We start from the raw sequence: 18,505 nt of genomic DNA, 5'->3' as shown, positions 1-18,505 counted from the left end.
GAGGCGGGATAGGCTGTCAAAAAAGGCTGTAAACAGAGAACCCTGCTGCGCACTAGGGGCATACATGGAGGCCAGAATCAGGGGGGCTTGGTTATAGGAACATGAAAGGATAACGTAACGGCCCTGGGGGTCCGAGATAGTATCATGAACAGTTATAGGGAGGCCTCGGCGTAACATAATAGCGGTTCCCCTTCGTTTGTTAGGCATGCTTGAATAATAGACATGTGGGTATTGTTTGCAGGACATAGAAGGGTGTGGGGGTTTAAAGTGGGTCTCCTGAATTAGTACCACATCAGACTTTTGTCTGTTAAAGAATTGGATGGCCATGGCTCGTTTAGTGGGAGAGTTAAGGCCATTAGCATTAACCGATATAATTTTCAGGGTCATGGTGGGAAGAACTGTGGGTGGCGCAAATGGAGGGGCGGGATGGGAACCGTCCGACCATGGAGATGGAGGGGGGGAAAGAAGAGAGAGAGGAGGAAAGAAAAGGGGAAGGGGACTGTATTAGAATACAGCGGGGAAGAACCTTTTCCTGTAGAAGGGCCAGGTTTAACACTAAAAGGAAAAACGCAATCCTGGCGTATCCTTCGGGGGGGGACGTGGCATTGTGACAGAACGATAATTAGGGTGAGGAGGAGCATATAGGGGGGAGAGGTTGTAATAGGAACGACCAAGTGACAGGGGGAATAAAGGGAGCGAGGGGAATTGCATTGTTGAAATAAGAGTAATGTGAGCGGTATAGACATGATGAGGGAGAAGGATAAAGCATGCATTGGTGGCGGATACTAAATCAACATCAGTCTTATCGGGAAATTCTAAACCATAACATGTGAGCGCCACGCTAATCATGGGCCAACATGAACTAACATAAAACATACCAACAAAAAGAAAACAAAAAAAACATTTAGATAAGAAAACAGTTTGACGCTCACGCGTGGCCAAGTGGGTCGCGTCGCCCGAGGCGCCGCAGCCAGCCGGCCACGCGGAGGGCCTGAGCAAACATATGTGATTACGTAGCATGTCAAGGCAGTGAAGTATGAAGATTAAAGCATTCAGTATCTATACATATCGGGTTTAACAAGGATTGTATCATGTGGTGCCTGAGAGCAGTCAAATAGAATACTACTTCGGGGCCGGGGCCCTTGGGCTTGAGATTAAGGGTGACATCCGGTCTTGGGTCAAGATCGACATCCGTCTAATCATGAGATTGTGAATAATAATAATAACGGATGTGTGCCCTGTTAATCACACACCAATATAAACCGACATGAAGACATGCTTTATACGTAAAAATAAAGAGGTAGCAGAATTGAAAAACTATTTGACTCTCACGCGTAACCAAGCGGATAGCCCCGCTCATGGCGCCGCAGCCACTCGGCCACGCGGAGAGCTCGGAAAACTTATACGTAAACATGTCAAACCGAGGTATGGAAGCCTTCATACTATAGAAATAAAAATAAAAATAAATAGATAAGACAAAAACTTATTAAACATCTTAGTGATATTTGGTGGACCCCTTTCTTTGAAAGTAAAGCATTCATAATCATAACCAGAAATAACGACACTGAGACTTGAATTTTGGCAGAAAATTGCTAGCTATTTATTTGTCCCTAACCATTAGGAAACCTGTAATAAAGAGATTAATTTAATATGCCGCTCCAGCTGGCATATGGTGGCGGCCCAAAAGAACGGCTCACTTAATCTAAATTAAACTTAAATAACTCAACCCTATAAATTTACTAAAACTTACCATAAACCGGTAATAGGTGACAACTCAACCCCCACAGTGACTACCCACCGCTCCTGGGTGCCCTGCCGCTGCCTTCCCGGACGGGTGGTCAAGCGGCCATAAGTCGATGGAGGTGAGTGCACCTAAACCACAACCAACTGTAAAACACTACAGTTTTCTCTACAATACGAAACTGCCGTTCTTTTCCGCCAACAGCGAAAGACTCATCCCCACAGTCTTTCGCACCGCCACCATAAACCTACCCTAACTCCTGCAAAGCGAAACCTAGATCCTCCAGAAAAAACATCATCCCCTCATTGGATAGATGTACTCCATCGCGCCGGAAAAGGTGGCTGTCTTTTAACCGACTCCTCGGGTGGCGAACCACCCTCCCACCGTGGGACAGCACCCACTTTGCCACCGCTCCGTTCACCTTTTTCCGGGCCTCATCAATCTGGCGACCATCCGCCACACCCCTCCAAAACTCCTGCAAAGCGAAACCTAGATCCTCCAGAAAAAACATCATCCCCTCATTGGATAGATGTACTCCATCGCGCCGGAAAAGGTGGCTGTCTTTTAACCGACTCCTCGGGTGGCGAACCACCCTCCCACCGTGGGACAGCACCCACTTTGCCACCGCTCCGTTCACCTTTTTCCGGGCCTCATCAATCTGGCGACCATCCGCCACACCCCTCCAACACAATCTTGGCACCATCATGGAAAAAACCAACACACAATCGGTCCATGCCGCGGTCACACTTGCCAGATCCTGTATCATGGCCCACCGCAGATCCAAGGATGTCCTCTTCCCCAGGTCGTTGCCACCTAGATGGACAACCAAAAACCCTAGGGACTCCATGCTTGCTGGCCTGACTCACTAACCTACTCCTCAGCTCACCCCACATCATTCCTCGCCAGCCAAGCCATCTGACACCCTGTGCTCCAAGCAATGCCTGAGACCCTTCCGAGGCCACAAACCTGCCCGCCCAGTAAATGTAAGAGTGGCCAACCACCCAAATGGGCAAATAGTCTTCGAACCATCCTGAAGGGAAAAAGAGGGGTAGAATTGATTACTAAGAGGCTTATTAATTGTTTATACTGAAGGATCTGCCAAAAAAGAAAACTTTAGATCTCGCTATTGCAGCAGTCACGGCCTAGCCGACTGCACCATGTTTCGTAGCCAATTTAAAAGCGCAATTAAAGACACAAAGGGGAAAGATCAAATAAAATAAACGAAATAAAAACAGGGGGGGTGGGGGGGGGGGGAGGCGGGGGTATAAAATGGGAAACACATGTAATAACTCAGCTGGAGGTGAAACGTAAAGACCTGCTGAGGGACTCTGATTAGACCAAATTAGCCGAATTGTAGATTAGAATTCAGTCCGTCAAGTCAGGCAAAAAATCGCAAATAACTCCAGACCCCCGCTGCCGACTCATGCCAGCAACGGCGAGTAGCTAATCCCTGAGTAGGATAAAAAACAAAAAAAAACAAAAGGGGTAACACCAACAGACGCACAACACCATAAAATCACAGAACTGTAACAACATAATACATTGCAAATTTAAACAAAGCCCAAGCGCAAACCGACCTCTCATGTGACGGGGCGAATATATCGTCTATAACTTGACGACTTCCATCGCCCCACCGCCTGTATTTCAGTTCTGGAGCAACCCGCCGCAGCAGCCAACGTCGCTGCGCCTATGCGAAAGGAATGGGTACCAAAAACAGTGGGTGGGAGGCCCAAGCCCGCCAAACAGCGACTCAGCATCCATCGAAACTGGTATTTCGTGACTGGCAGCCCATCATAATGCAACAGCCAAGACCCCTCCTTAACGGGTCGCACCACCACGTATTGCCTTGCCAGCCCCACCGGGCAAACGCTCTCCTCCAGCGCTGGAACCATTGTAACCCAGCGCCCTCTCCCCCCTTGATCCGTCTTGGAGCGTCGCAACCTGCACAGCAAGGACCTCTCACCCACTACTACGTCTCCGACCAGCATGCGCGAATCTGCTCTCTTGGAAGGCGCTACCAACTCAGAAACTCGAAAGGCCCCGTGGTAAGCCATTGAGAACGCCAAACTAAACAAAAGCGTCTCAAACCTGGACGACGCGACTCGCCCTACTGCATCGATGACGGCCGGCAACAACGCCGCATCGATGGGCCGCCTCCTATCCGGTGGCGACGGCGCGACTCGCGCCCACCCTTTCATTGCCTTCCGCAGAACCTCGCTTTTTGTTACGTCAGGGACGCCTCGCAGCTTGCAGAAAATTGAGATGCCTGCCAAATACCGCGAAACCACTGCTCGTGACCTACCGGAGACGTAAAGCTGCCACATAAAAGAAAGCATCAGCCGATGCCTGCTCTTACCTTGTTGCTGACGACCTTGGACAAACTCGTCCCACTCATTCCAAGCATGTCCGTAAGCCTTGAGCGTGGCTGGCGCGACTGACCGCAACGCTATACCCTCCAGTCCAACCCGATCACCTGCCAAACCTAACCGGGACAGTGAAAACCCTGCTCGTTGGCCTCAGGTGCCAACAACCAACACCTCTCCCACTGTCCTCGCGACAAAGCGTCGACAATACCATTCTCCAAACCGGGCACATGTTGCGCGCGGAACCACAGGTTCCTACGCAAGCATGTCAAAAGCAATTGCCCTAGCACCCGCATAACCACCAACGACTTTGCCCTTTGGTTATTAATCGCATGCACCACGCCCAGATAATCGCATCTAAACAAAATGCTGCGATTAGCCAGCCGATCGCCCCAGACCTCCAACGCCACCATAATGGGAAAAACTCCAGAAGCAAAAGGTCCTTCGTGAAACCCCCGCGATGCCATTCTGCCGGCCACGCGCACCAAGATCCCTCCAGATGGCAACCGAATCCAGAGGCGCCCGCTGCGTCGGTGAACAGCTGCAACCTAGCGCTGTCCGCCATTGGGGCCTGCCATATACACACCCCGTTGAAGTCCTCGAGGAACGAGGCCCATATTGCCAAATCCCTCTTAATCTCTGAGGACAAACGCATGAAATGGTGCGTTCTGGCACACCCCGCAGTCGCCCTTCACAGCTTCCGGCAGTACACACCTAAAAGCGAACTCAAATGAGCCGGAAGGCGCCTGGAGCCTTCTTAGGAACCACCCCCACTGGAGAGATGACCAAGTCATCCCCCGAAGGAACACGCCGCGTTGTTAAACGCGAAACATTTTCCTTTTTTGTGGTGGCACGCCCCCCCTGCGCGGACTGCCGACCTACCTGACTTGGCCAATCCGCCGTCCGCGCCGACCCCCTGGGAGGACGACCCTGCGTGGTGCCCGTCCGCCCCCGGGGCTCCTCCGCCTGTAGCGAAGCCCGGGTGACCTTGAGCCCAACCTCAACGTCCTTGAACCCGAAGTCCATGACCTGCAAACCTTCCTGTTGTTCCCTGAATTCCTGATCGTACCTGCGCCACTCCGATCCCGAAGACGTGCGCTGCATGTCATGTATGAGATGCAGGTACCTTATTATATTTGTGTGCTCTGCCGGCCTGTCCTCCAGGTAAGATGCCGCGAAGACCCAGAACCCGGCCAGGCAATTATCGAAGGTACGGAATGCCTCAGCCCCGATGCCCTTCTTTGCGCCGCCACCTTATACTCTTTCTTCGCGACCTTCGTCAATACGAACACGTCCACGAAGTCCCCCCTCCAAATCTTCTTGCGGCAGCTATCTCGCAGCCCCCGCAGTACAGCAGTATAGACGAATCGCACGACACCGGGCAAATTGCGAGCTTCTTGGCCCTACGCGCTTCCTCGCTAAGCCGCTTGCGCCTGTTCCGCTGCTTTCTTGGCGAATTTAGTTGCCCGCTTCTTTGCCCTAGTTGTGCTACTGACTTCGGACGCCTGTGACGACATTGAAGATGAAGAGGAGGAAGAGGAAGAACTACGCGAACTAAAGCTCGTGGAGGAACCCGAATACCGACTGCACCACCTTACCTGATGCCGCCGACTCCCCCGACATGGAATCTTCCGGCGCGTCCAAATCGTTGCTTTCCTCCTCGAAATCTGCCATCGCCTCATCCCCGAGCTCCCTTGAAAAAGAGGAAGAAGCGGAGGACCCCTCCAGTACTCGCGGCACATGCCGCGGCCTCCGTGCTGGGGGCGTTGCGGCCGTGAGCTCCCCCGCGTCCTGCCCTGGACCCTGTTGTAATTCTGCGGCGACCGTCCCGAGCTCACGGCAGGCGCGTGCCACCAGCTGCGCCGCCATAGCCCGCCGGAACGAACAGCCGTTCTAGGGGAGGCAGCCGCGGCTAGCGGCCCTAACACCTTCACCGCTGTGGCCAGGGCCGAGCCAGCGCTCCGGAGGGGTCGTGACTGCCCCAAAGCGCGGTCCTGGGTCCTTCGCCGGGGCCCGCGTGCGACCACGCGCTCGCCGCCCGACATGCGTGTGCCGGGCATCCGACGCACGCTGCCCTTGCGGGAAAGCGGAGGCACCGCTGTCGGCGCCCGCACTGCCCTCGCCTCTGAATTTGTCCCCTCTTCCCGTGTATCGGAACTATCCGATGCCGCAGAGGGGGGGGGGGACCGCCGCGAGTTCCTGCGGCGCGTGCAGCAGCCCCGCGGCCACTAACCCATTCCCTGTCCCCCCTCCTCCCCCGCAGGCCGCTAGATTCCGGCCCCGGGGGAGTGATCTGAAAAGACCGGGAACCCCGCGGCGCAGCAGAGCGCGCGCGCACCGCTCCGCTTGCAGTGGACACGGGCTCGCGCACCTCCTGTGCACGCACCCCGTGACCTCTTGCTGCCGCACCCCTTCTCCTTGGTATCGCACTGCCCTGCCAGTGATCATAATTGCCCTGTCTCCCCTCTCCCCCCGGCTCCCGCCGGATTCCGGCTGCCTGGGAGATAGCAGGGGAGACAGCAAGGCCGGCGGCGCTGCTGCGCACACACGTGCGCGGCTAGCGGCGGCAAAGGCGAGCGTGGGCGCGCGCGCACCTCGGGCGCGCGCCCCACTGCTCTCTGTCACCACAAGGCCTCTTGTCTGGGCTCCTGCATTAAGAGCCCCATTAGCTTAACCTGGTTGATCACTGCCTCTCCCCCTCCCTCCCCGCTCCACACCGTGTTCCGGCTGCGGGGGAGAGGGCTGAGGAGACAAGGAGGAAAGCGGCGCCGCCCCCAGGGCCAGCCAGCTCGCCGCCGGAACCAGCCCCCACCGCCAGATGAGCGGTAACGGGCTGGGGTCCCGGCGGACCGTCGTGGGCGAGTGGCAGCCAGAGCACTGATGTGTGACCTAAATGCAGGGGGCTGACAATAGAGATGGCTACTGACTCTCTGTCTCAACACAGTGACTGGAATCATCAGGAAGTGTGAATGACTCGAGTCACTCACTGTTTAATGAGTGGAGACAGCTGCAGCAGCAGCCTCTCTCAGCCAGAGGGAGGAGACTCAGTGTGTCCTTCAGTCAGTGTGTTCTGCTGTGTGTCTTTAGCTGTGATTGGCCAGAGGCTATACCAGGTGACACCCAGTGGGAGGGGGGAGGGAGCAGTCACGACTCACCAGTCAGTGAGTGTTGTGCTGCTGTGCCTGAGTCATGTCATGAATCATGATTCATCCTGAGTCTGCCAGTGAGTGAGACAGTTGTACACTGTGTAGACTCAGTGACTCAGTGAATGAATCTGATTCATGCAGCAGGAGGTGGAGCTCCTGTGGTACAGGGCTCTCAGCTCAGTGCTCACTGATCCTGCTCAGTGTGATTGTGGGTGGCAAACTCCCTGGAGGCTAGATAGTGGATAATATAATAAATCCAAGGCCACCTAAAATCATCCAATCAGCAAAGTATGCAAGATAAAAAAAAAAAAATGTTTTTATTTGGTTTAGTTACAGAATGAATGATGTGTTTCATGGCTGTTAAGCTTTCTCTCCTCAGCCAAAAGTAATGTCATATTCTATAACTAGTATGCAATAAGTGGTTATTAATAATATATCAACATAACAGTAAATCTATGTTAATATATTATTAACAATCAGGGCATAAGCAGCTGCCTCCCCCAGATACACTGTACAATCACTGCAGCTGAATAACTCCATGAGTCCAGCACTGATCCTCCAGCACTGGCAACTCACTGATTCATGTGCAGTCTCTGCAACACATTCCACTACAGATGAGTCATGACTCATGTGCCGAGACACTGACTCCAGACACTTCACTGAACTGTAACTGTACTTGCACAGCAAGAATCCCCTAATAAAACAAAGTTTTGCTTGCACTGCAGCACTCACCTAAACCAGATCACCAAGAGACTTAAAATGGCTTCACCTTCCCTATATATATCAAGCCCTCCCCTTAAAGAAGGCTATACTTTCCTCACAGCTAGGTCCACCCCTCCCCAGATGTTTAACTCTTTCCTCTCCTATGCAGTCAATACTCTCTTCATCTGGAGAGCTATGTGGTTCTCACGTGTAGCCAAGTGGAGAGCATCGTCCACAGCGCCGTAGCCAGCCGGCCACGCGGAGAGTTCGAAAAACGTATGTGAATACGTGGCGAACCGCGGTCTGTAAGCCTTCAGAAATTATTAAATATACATATAACACGGATAGTAATGTGAAGAGTCTGAAATCTTTCAAGTGGAAGTCCATTCCGGAGCTGGGGCTCGTGGATTTGAGATTGAGGGTGACAACTGGTCTTGAGTTGATTCAGGGAGGTCTTCAAAAATGCCGAAAGTTTGAAGTAGATCAGCCCCTTGTGATGGTGTCTTGACTGTGAAAGTCTTCCCATTTTGCGTTACCTGTAGTGAGAAGGGGAAGCCCCATTTATATTTTATGGAATGGGCTCGGAGGGCCTTGGTGATATGTGCTAGGTCCCTGCGCTTTTTAAGGGTAGAGGGGGCAAGATCCTGAAACAGTTGTAACTGGGATCCCGCATAAGACACCGTCGGTAGGCCTCTAGCCGCCAGCATGACTCGCTCTTTGGTGGCGTAGTAATGAAAACGTATAATGACGTCTCGTGGCGGCTGTGACGGCGGTGGTCTAGGGCGGAGGGCCCTGTGGGCTCGGTCTAGCTGGAGCAGGGCTTCAGGGACATCCGGCGTCAGCTGTAGAAACAGGCTCTCCAGATATTCAGGAAGAGAGCTAGGGGATATATTTTCAGGGATGTTGCGGACTCGGATGTTATTCCGACGATTGCGGTTGTCCATATCCTCCAGTTGTTCCTTGTACGCTTCCATATCCGCCCGAATATCCAGAAGTTCTTGCTCCACTACCGTTTGAAATTGGCAGACGTCGTCCACTTTACGCTCTAGCGTGTCTGTGCGGGAGCCCAGGTCGGCTATTTCGGATCTGAACTCAGTTAAAACCGACCTCATTTCTGACTGGATCGTTTTTGTAACGATAGCCACCACATCCTGAGTGGTCAGTGGACTGCTAGAGGTGGCGATGTCAGCAGGGTCAAAGGATTGTTCAGTTGATGGGGAGCTCCGGGTGGAGGAGCCGGATTTCTCCCAAGCCCGCAGGACACTAGCTTTAGGTATCTGAGAGTTCTTGCGGTTTTTTTGCGACATTGTAAATAGAGCGCTTTATAGCAACGTAGTAGATTAATGCAATATGAATAGTAGAGCCCCCTGTCACTTCGTGGTCGTTATGCTTAAGGAGCCATGAGCTCTATGAGGCTCATCAAGCGGGGGGAGAGACTTGGTTTGGTAATGGAGTGCAGGTCACTCTTGCAGGGCGCTCTTGCGGTGGGTAGGTGGGGTGAGAGCTTTCCCAGCGTCTGCACTGTAGGGTCGCAGCTTTCCCCGTAATTAGCGAGGAGAGGGTGGGAAGTCGGCGGGTCCGTGCCTCCAGAACGCGGGCACTCCCCAGGGATCCAGATTAGGATGCCGTGTCGTGGGGGGACCAGGGGTCTCGTGTCGTTGGCTTCAGACAGGCTGTTGCTTGTGGGGGTGAGACGGAGAGGTCGTGGGTCCCGCAATATGCGGCTTATAGGCTCACCCGTCAGGTCCGATGGCGTCTGGGTGCCGCTTTGTCTGTCGACAGGCAGTGATGATGGGCGGAGACCTCAGCGGGGTCCGGTAAGATGGTCGCCTATCTGTCGCAGTCGGGTCACCGCTCCGTGCAGCCGGTGCGAGTTCCGCTGTTTATATGGCTGATTAATTAGCCCTACAGCCTGTGGCTGCTTATAATTCCTGGCAGTGTGGCCTGTAGTGATGTGGCCTCCCTGGGAGCTCTTGTGACCACTCGGGAGGTGTGCATTTTAATGGACAAATCATTAAATTGCCGAGTCAGGACCTGCACCTGATCGACCACCTGTTGCAACGTATTTTGAGGGGTTTGCTCCATATTCCCACAAAATTTCAACAGGAGTATTGGGCTGCTGAATATGTTATGCACACCAGTGCCTGCAGGAAAGTACTAGTGTCAGAACTGTTATGCACTCCAGTGTCTGCAGGAATGTACTGGTGTTTGAACTGTTATGCAAAACAAATGGACTCACAGACAAACTGGGGAATATGACATAACATACACAGAAGGTGATAGGGTAACAAAATACACACACAGTGAACAGAGAAGCCCAGAGGCTAAGGAACTGGGTATCTCCCTTGTATTAGAACTGCTCAGATGTAAAAAGCAAGATGTTGTGTTTTAATACGTAGAGAACCCGAAATGCTGTTGCTAAGGGCAACAGCAAAACCCTAAAGGGTTACCAACGGGTGTGGCAGTAAACTCCTTGGTCAGAGATGGAATGATAGACACAAGGAGAGCCTCCACAATCCTGATTCTCACTTGCAGTGCACAGGTTTAAGCTTACTGCCACTAAACTGACCCCTGACACCTAGCACAGTGAGACAGGATTAGACAGGCAAGTGTTAGAATACAGCCGCAAACTTGCTAAGTTCACAGAGTAATAACAGAACCCCAGCAAGCTAAACGACTGACTCCAGTCTTACTGCTAGGTCTGGATTGGCAGAGTGTAATACCAAATCCCCAGGCCTATTTGCAGTAAGCAACAAACAAATACAAAGCTACACAGTACTGGCTAACTTTCATGAACTGACTAACCAACAGAGATTCAGCAGCATCTGCTTACTCTGAAAAGAGGCCTTATAAAGCAGGTGCTGTCCACGCCCCACTCAGACCTCACAGACTGTGAGCACAAAAACCAGCACCGGATCCCCTGCCGTGCACAGAGCCTATAACCACTGCACAGCAAAAGACCCGAACCGGAGTATCAGCTGCGCTCAGGTTACTCCACTAGCACCTGTCTCCCGGTTGCCATGACGACGTGGCAGCACAGGGCAGGAGACCCTAACAGTTAGATACTGAGGGTTAGATACCATTGTAAGGAGTATGCAGTAGGGGACAGTCTAAGTAAGAGAAGGAAAAGCACATGAGGGGAGGGGGCTCTGTTCGTGAGAACTTACATTCTAAAAGGGGAGGGTCAGAAAGATGGGGTAGACAATGCATATGTAACAGAGGGTTAGGAAAAGAGCTGCCTTGTTCTGTTGAAGAAGTGGGTCTTAAGAGCCTGTTTGAAGTTTTATAGAGAGGTTGAGAGTCTGATAGGGAGAGTTCCAGAGGTAGGAAGAAACACGTGCACAATCTTGGAGGCGGTACTGGCAGGAAGTATTCATTTGGGAGGAGAGGCATTTGTGGAACGAAGTGGAGAGATGTGGGAGTCAGGAATGCCAGATAGAAGGAGGTTACATTAGCCCAGTCTGGAGATGACCAGTGAGTAGCATCCAGGGTGAGAAAGGGTCTGATCCTAGAAATATTGTTGAGATGGAAACTGCAGGTTTGTGAGTGGCAGGGCTGCCATCAGAAATTGTGGGGCCTGGGACTGGCACAATAGGCAGGGCCCCTCACCTTCTGCTCCCTCTGCAGGAACCACAACTTTCCGTTTTTGGTGCCAGTTGCTGGTCCCCGGAACCAAGCAACCAGGTGGCACTCTTAGGCATGACCATGGTGCTCCAGGACTGCAGTTGCAACACAGGAAAGGAGTCCAGAGCAAGCTGCCATAGAAGGACAGCACTGACAGTATTTAAAATTTGGAGCAGGCCACGAGCCAATCAGAGGTCACGGCCCCGGCAGCCAATCAGGAGCTGCTGTTGTAAATTCAAAATGCCACTAGCACTGCCCCTCTATGGCAGACTGCGGTTTGCTTAGATCTACACTGCTGCCATGCGGGCCCCCTTGCTGTCAGTGCCCGGGACTGGAGTCCTGGCAGTCCCCCCTGATGGCAGCCCTGGTGGGTGGTGCTAAATGTGTGGTGTGAAGGAGAGGGAAGAGTCAAGGATTCCAACCAGACAGCGCACTTAGGGGCTAGAGGAGATAGTTGTGCCATCAATAGCTAATGAAATTGTGAGAGGTGAGGTCATATGGGAGGGTGGGAAGATGATTAGCTCAGTCTTAGACATTTAAGTTTAAGAAAGTGTTGGGACATCCAGGAAGATAGAGCAGAGAGACAGCTGGAGATATGAGGGAGGAGAGAGGGGTAGAGGTCAGAGGAGGAAAGATCTGAGTATCATCAGCAAAGATATGATATTGGAAGTCAAAAGAGTTCACTATCTCACCTGAAGAGGACATAGAGGGAAAATAGGAAAAGTCCAAGAACAGGACCTTGGGGGACACCTACTGTTAGTGGAAGTGGAAGGGGGGGTGGAGTCACAAGAAGGAATGGTGGTCAGAAAGGTAGGAGAACAGCCAATAGAGAACAGTGTCTTGTAGACCAAGTAAGTTAAGGATTTGCAGGAATATAGGTGGTCTACAGTGTCAAAAGCAGCAGAGAAGTCAAAGAGAATGAACAGTAGTGGCCCTTGGATTTGGTAGGAAGGGGATCATTGCTGACTTTCGTGAGGGCAGTTTCAGTGGAGTGGAGAGGATGGAATCCAGACTAGAATGGGTCAAGCAGGTAGTGGGAGGAAAGAAAGGAAGTAAGGTGATTGTAGACAATGTGCTCAATGAGTTTGGAGGCAAAAGGGAGGAGAGAGATGGGTCGGTAGTTGGAGAGAGAGTGTTAGGATCAAGGGTAGGTTTTTGAGAACGGGTGAAACAAGTGCTTGCAGTACTTGAATGCAGAAGGGACAGTGCCTGTTGAGAGGGAGAGATTGAGGAGGTGGGCAAATGGGAACAAGCAGAACGAGAGAGGCAGCAGAGGGAGGGGAAGGGTCAAGTGGGAAGTGGAAGGGGGGCTGGATGAGGGTCACGACTTAATCTTTAGATACAGGGGGAAAAGAAGTCAGAGTTGATAAGATGGATGGGGAGGGGTAGGCTGGGAAAGGAGAGGGCGGGGTACTGAGGGTGGGATATGATGTTCTGAAACATGAGGTGGGACCTAATGGTATTTGAGTCTACCAGAGGTGCGGGATGCCGGCCGAACTCAAACATTTTTTTAAAGGGACAGTCATTTACAAGGCAAAACCATGCCTTGTAAATGACTGCTGCTTTAAGAAAACGTCCGAGTTCGGTCAGCATCCCGCATCGTCGCCAAACTCGGACACTATTACATCCCGCCTATGGAATCAATTTTAGAGTGAAGTAGGGGGGCAGAGTGAGGAAGGAAGGTAAGGAGCGGTGGGCACATGAGGGAGCTGAAAGTGGGGAAGAGATGCTGGGGGCTTGAGGACTAGAAGGAAATAAGAAAGGGAAAGGGCAGTACTGTAGGATGAGAGAATACAGTTGCAATGGAGGAAGTCTGCCTTAGAGCGCGGTTTCCTCCACTGTCGCTCAGTGGTTCATGAAGACTTTTGGTGCATTTGGAATGCCAGGGTTGAGGTGTTGATCTGCAAAGGTGAATAGTGGTCACCAGAGCAACAGAGTCAAGAGCAGAAGTAAGGGAGGCATTACATAGGGAAGTGACTTCTTCAGGACAGGAGGGAGAGAGAGGGATTAGGGGGAAAAGTGAGGTGATCGGGGAGGATAAGAAAACAGTGTTGACAGCCTCAATGTTATGCTTAGTGATGGTGTCCTTAGGGGTCAGAGGGGGAGAAAGTTGTGAATGAGATTATATGGGTTGCTGTATGATTGATCTGAGGGCAGGGATGATGAGAGAGTAGTGACAGTGATAGTATCTGAGCTGAACCTGCTGGTGGAGAGAGTTCAGTGTGATGTGGATGGAGGTGAGGTGACAGGGAGAGGAGGAGGGAGCAGATGTTAGTGGTGGGGTTGTAGGTGATGGTGGGGGAGAAGTGGATGAAAGTAGAGTAATGGGAGAGGGGAAGGAGGGAAGCTGAGGGCTGGAAGGGAGATAGAGGAGGGGAGAGAGGGTGAGGATTAGGTTTGTTATATTCTTTGTGTTGTGGTGAGAGGGATTGTGTCTCACCACAATTGCCCACATTTCCTTGGGATCAGCTCCCTCCAAGGGAGAAGAAAACAAGACCTGCACATTCTGCACCTGCAGTAGTAATCTGGAACTCTGGGCTGCACAGCTCAAAGTGGAAAAATAGAATTCCGGGTTTTCCAGCTCGCCCAGAGCCACCTGGAAGTCAGACGCAAGAGGGTGTTTAAAACTCCCATACACCCACTGCACGGTGCACTGATGCCTGCTAGAGGCCGGTTAGTAGGGGATCAGTATGGGATCCCGGCGCATGGGATGCTGAATGTCAGTATACCAACACGGACACCAGAATGCCGGCAGGGGGGTGAGTGCAATGAAGCCCCTTGCGGGCTCGTTGCACTCGCCATGCTGCGGGCTCGCCACAGGGTCTATGCTCCCTCTATGGGTGTCGTGGACACCCACAGAGGGAGAATCACCTACAGGACCTCACCATTATGTCGGCGGTGGGTTAGTAACCCTGTCGGGATCCCGGCATCTGTATTGATCCTGATAGGCAGTATTTTAACTGCATACTGTTAGAAGGCCAGAGTCTCCATAGTGCCAGGGACTGATGACATTGGCTGTGCCAGAAAAGCATAGCAGAGTGTGGCTGCAGGCCATTGCAGCAGATGGACCATTAAGCACTGTTAGTGCTGGGACATTTAAGTCATACATGCCTACCTGACCCTCTCCATGAGGGAGAAAATGCTCTGTTCATGGACTTTCCTGGTAATGTATGATTGCCATCACCTGTGGTGAGCTAGGTAATTGATAAGAAAGGTGTTTCACCACAGGTGATGGCAATCATACATTACCAGGAAAGTCCAGGAACAGAGCATTTTCTCCCTCATGGAGAGGGGCAGGTAGGCAAGTATGATTTAAGTTTCACCTGTTTATTTTACGTACCTGTATTTCCAGGCCTAAGCCCGGCCATGCTGTTCCACAGTATCTGCTTCCAGTTAAAAGACACTGGGGGTAATTCTGAGTTGATCGCAGCAACAAGTTTGTTAGCAGTTGGACAAAACCATGTGCACTGCAGGTGGGGCAGATATAACATTTGCAGAGAGAGTTAGATTTGGGTGGGTTATTTCGTTTCTGTGCAGGGTAAATACTGGCTGCTTTATTTTTACACTGCAATTTAGATATCAGTTTGAACACACCCCACCCAAATCTAACTCTCTCTGCACATGTTACATCTGCCCCCCCCCCCCTGCAGTGCACATGGTTTTGCCAAATTGCTAACAAACTTGCTGCTACGATCAACTCAGAATTAGGCCCACTGTCTAACGAGTCCTTATTTCCAGTACCCGTTTTACATATGGTGGCCCATACAGGGAGTTGCTGCACAAATGCCAGATTCCTCCGGTGTGGCCAAGGATTTGACGGCAAACATTCCGGTTTACGTGAGTTAATTAACCATGGTTAGATTAAATCCCTGGGTAATCTGCTGGGTGTTCTGATAAAAAAATTTCCACTGTGAAAAGAAACAATTGCTAATTTTGTTTTTCCTCAAGAGTTCTGTCTGTTATTCACAAGCTAGCTTTGGCTGCTGTGTAATCAAGTACTCCTGATAATTGAACAGAGCACACATACTGAGATTAATTAAGCATTACTGAAAGATAAAAAATAACTGTTTTATTTCTGTGTTCTATTTAACTCTTGCATTGCTGAAATAATGACCCAATGTTCTTCCTCTGTTGTGCTGAAGGGATGCAGTTAATTTGCTGTCTGTCGTTATCCCGGTGGTCAGGATACAGACGTCAGAATCCCGACAGCTGACAATGCCTGTCATGATCCTTGGCTTCTCCAGACACTCCAATCTGAGAACCCTGCCCGTGACACCTTACTTGTTACCTCAGCATGTGTGACAAATCCACGCGGTAACTGCCACCAGCAGAAGTACCAGTTACTGCACCAACCAGGCTAAGCGACTTTGAGGGACCACGCCCAGGGCGAGCTTCTGCTCTCACCCGCACACAAAGTTATTAATACTTAAAAATTAGGTAACCTGACCTCTCGAGGCTTTGGGTTTGGTAAACACAAATTCCAGAAATAAGATTAGGAATTTTTAATCCAAGTTAAAACGTCAAAGCTTATTTTTACAGAAAAAAGAAGTTACAAGAATATAATAGTTGGGAAGTCACACACATACATACAATTTAAAATAAAATATAAAAAAAAATAGGGAAATAAACAAAACAATACAATCCAGTCTCTTTGGATTCAATAGTTATGGGATGAGGCCTCCTGTTGATGACTTATGGAACATCTGTATCCTTCGATAGCCTCATGCAGAATTAACACCTTCCAGCCTGTGTTCCTCATAATTAAAACCAGGGCTGCATTCTCCCCCAGCCCACCACTTTAGTATTTCTTGCCCCCTTTAACCCTCCCCTCCATCTATCCCACCCTGTCCTCCTTCTGTCCCACTTCAGAAAAGGAAGTCCACTCCTTCATCTTATCCCCCCCCCCTCCACCTGCCCCCTGGACCCCCTTCCCTCCCATCTTCTCCGCTCCCTCTCCCCCACTGCCTGCTCCCACATTGCTCACCTCTTTAACCTGTCCCTCTCCACCGGCATCTTCCCCTCACCATTCAAACATGCTCTGGTCTCGCCTATTCTCAAAAAACCCAACCTCTACCCCTCATCACCCACTAACTACTGCCCCATCTCTCTTCTCTCTTTCGCCTCCAAATTACTTGAACGACTAGTCTACAGCCGTCTCACAAGCTACCTCTCTGACAACTCCATCCTTGATCCACTACAATCTGGCTTTCGCCCACTCCACTCAACTGAGACTGCCCTGGTGAAAGTCACCAATGACCTGCTTTCGGCCAAATCCAGGGGCCACTTCTCTCTGCTCATCCTTCTGGATCTCTCTGCTGCCTTTGACACCGTAGATCATCCTCTCCTCCTCCGCACACTCCAAAACGCTGGCCTCTCTAACACTGTCCTTGACTGGTTTTCTTCTTACCTCACTAACCGCTCCTTCTCTGTGTCTGCCTCCAGCACCACCTCACACCCTTCCATCCTTCCTGTTGGGGTCCCTCAGGGTTCTGTCCTTGGACCCCTTTTGTTCTCCCTGTATACCTCTTCCCTGGGTGCGCTCATTAACTCATTTGGCCTTCAATACCACCTCTATGCTGATGACACACAACTCTACCTCTCATCTCCTGATCTGTCCCACCTCCCACTTGCCTGCACCTCTTGTCATCTGTCTGTCGCCCCTCCCCACTAGATTGTTAGCTCTTCAGAGCAGGGCCCTCTTTCCTCTTGTTATCTAAGCCCTCGTCGACACATTTCACTCGCAGCTCTCCCCTACTCAACGACCATCTTTATCCTGCTAGTAAAGGCCCATCTCCATCTATGGCCACCAGCCTTTAGTAGTACGATGATTACTCCCTCAATACTTACATCTTAGCTGTACTATGTCTTGAGAATGTGTGGTGCTCTGTTACCTGTACTCTATTTCTGTTATTTATTTACTGTAATGCTATGTTTTGTCTCCCTGTACTGTCCTTTGTACGGCGCTGCGAAACGATTGTGGCGCCTTATAAATAAAATGTAATAATAATAATAATAATAATAATAATAACCCTTTCAAAGCCAGAGTGAACCGAGTCTCCACTTGCTGTGATGTTTCTTAGAAATACTAGCAGGCCAAATAGCCTTATCTTTTAATTGTTTGTTTGAAGCTCTGAGCTAGGGTTTAAGGCCTGGATAAATATCCTTTACAAACTGGTCAGGAAGGGCTTAACACCTTTTTGGCCATGCTCTGGTTCTGGGGTAATTAAACTAGCTCTGGTCAGGAAGAATTTCACACCCGAGTAGCCAGTGCGTCTCTGACGTTCTGTGGCTGTAATGAAATATCAGCAGATCAATTAAGCTTCTACCATTTGACATGCAAAGACAGTTAACTGGTACCATACATTGATACATCGATCAGAATATTGATATCACATACATTGATATTAACAGGCCAATTCCTACATGACAATACCGACAGCTAGAGTCCTGGCATACAGGGGCTATTCCCACTAGTGGGTGTCCACAACTCCCACAGAGTGGCTACAGAACCTGTGGCAAGTGCAGCGAGGGGGCTTTTTGTGCTCACCCCACTGCCAGCATTCTAGTAGGTGGGATGCCGCTGTCAGGATATTGACAGCAGGCATCCCGTCCGCCGGAAATACGTATGTATTCCACGCTGAACGTAGTTGGCTGTGCATTGCTAAAGACATTTGTTTATGTAAACTGGCTTTTTATTTAAAAGCACCAAAATTCATGCATACCCCACCTGCTGTAAGAACGGAAGTTTTTCACATTGAGTAAATTTTCTAGCCTCCCATAAAAAGACAGAGGAGCAGATGTTACAATTAGTGACCCAATCAATGAGCACAACAACTGCTGCAGGCAGGGCCGGCAACAGAAATCTTGTGGGCCGGTACAATGACATGTCTGGGCCCCCTTCCAAACACATTCAAATCCCAACATTATTT

The sequence above is a fragment of the Pseudophryne corroboree genome, chromosome 1 (genome assembly GCF_028390025.1).
Source record: "Pseudophryne corroboree isolate aPseCor3 chromosome 1, aPseCor3.hap2, whole genome shotgun sequence".
Classification (NCBI taxonomy): Eukaryota; Metazoa; Chordata; class Amphibia; order Anura; family Myobatrachidae; genus Pseudophryne; species Pseudophryne corroboree.
This window is presented reverse-complemented; position numbering follows the sequence as displayed.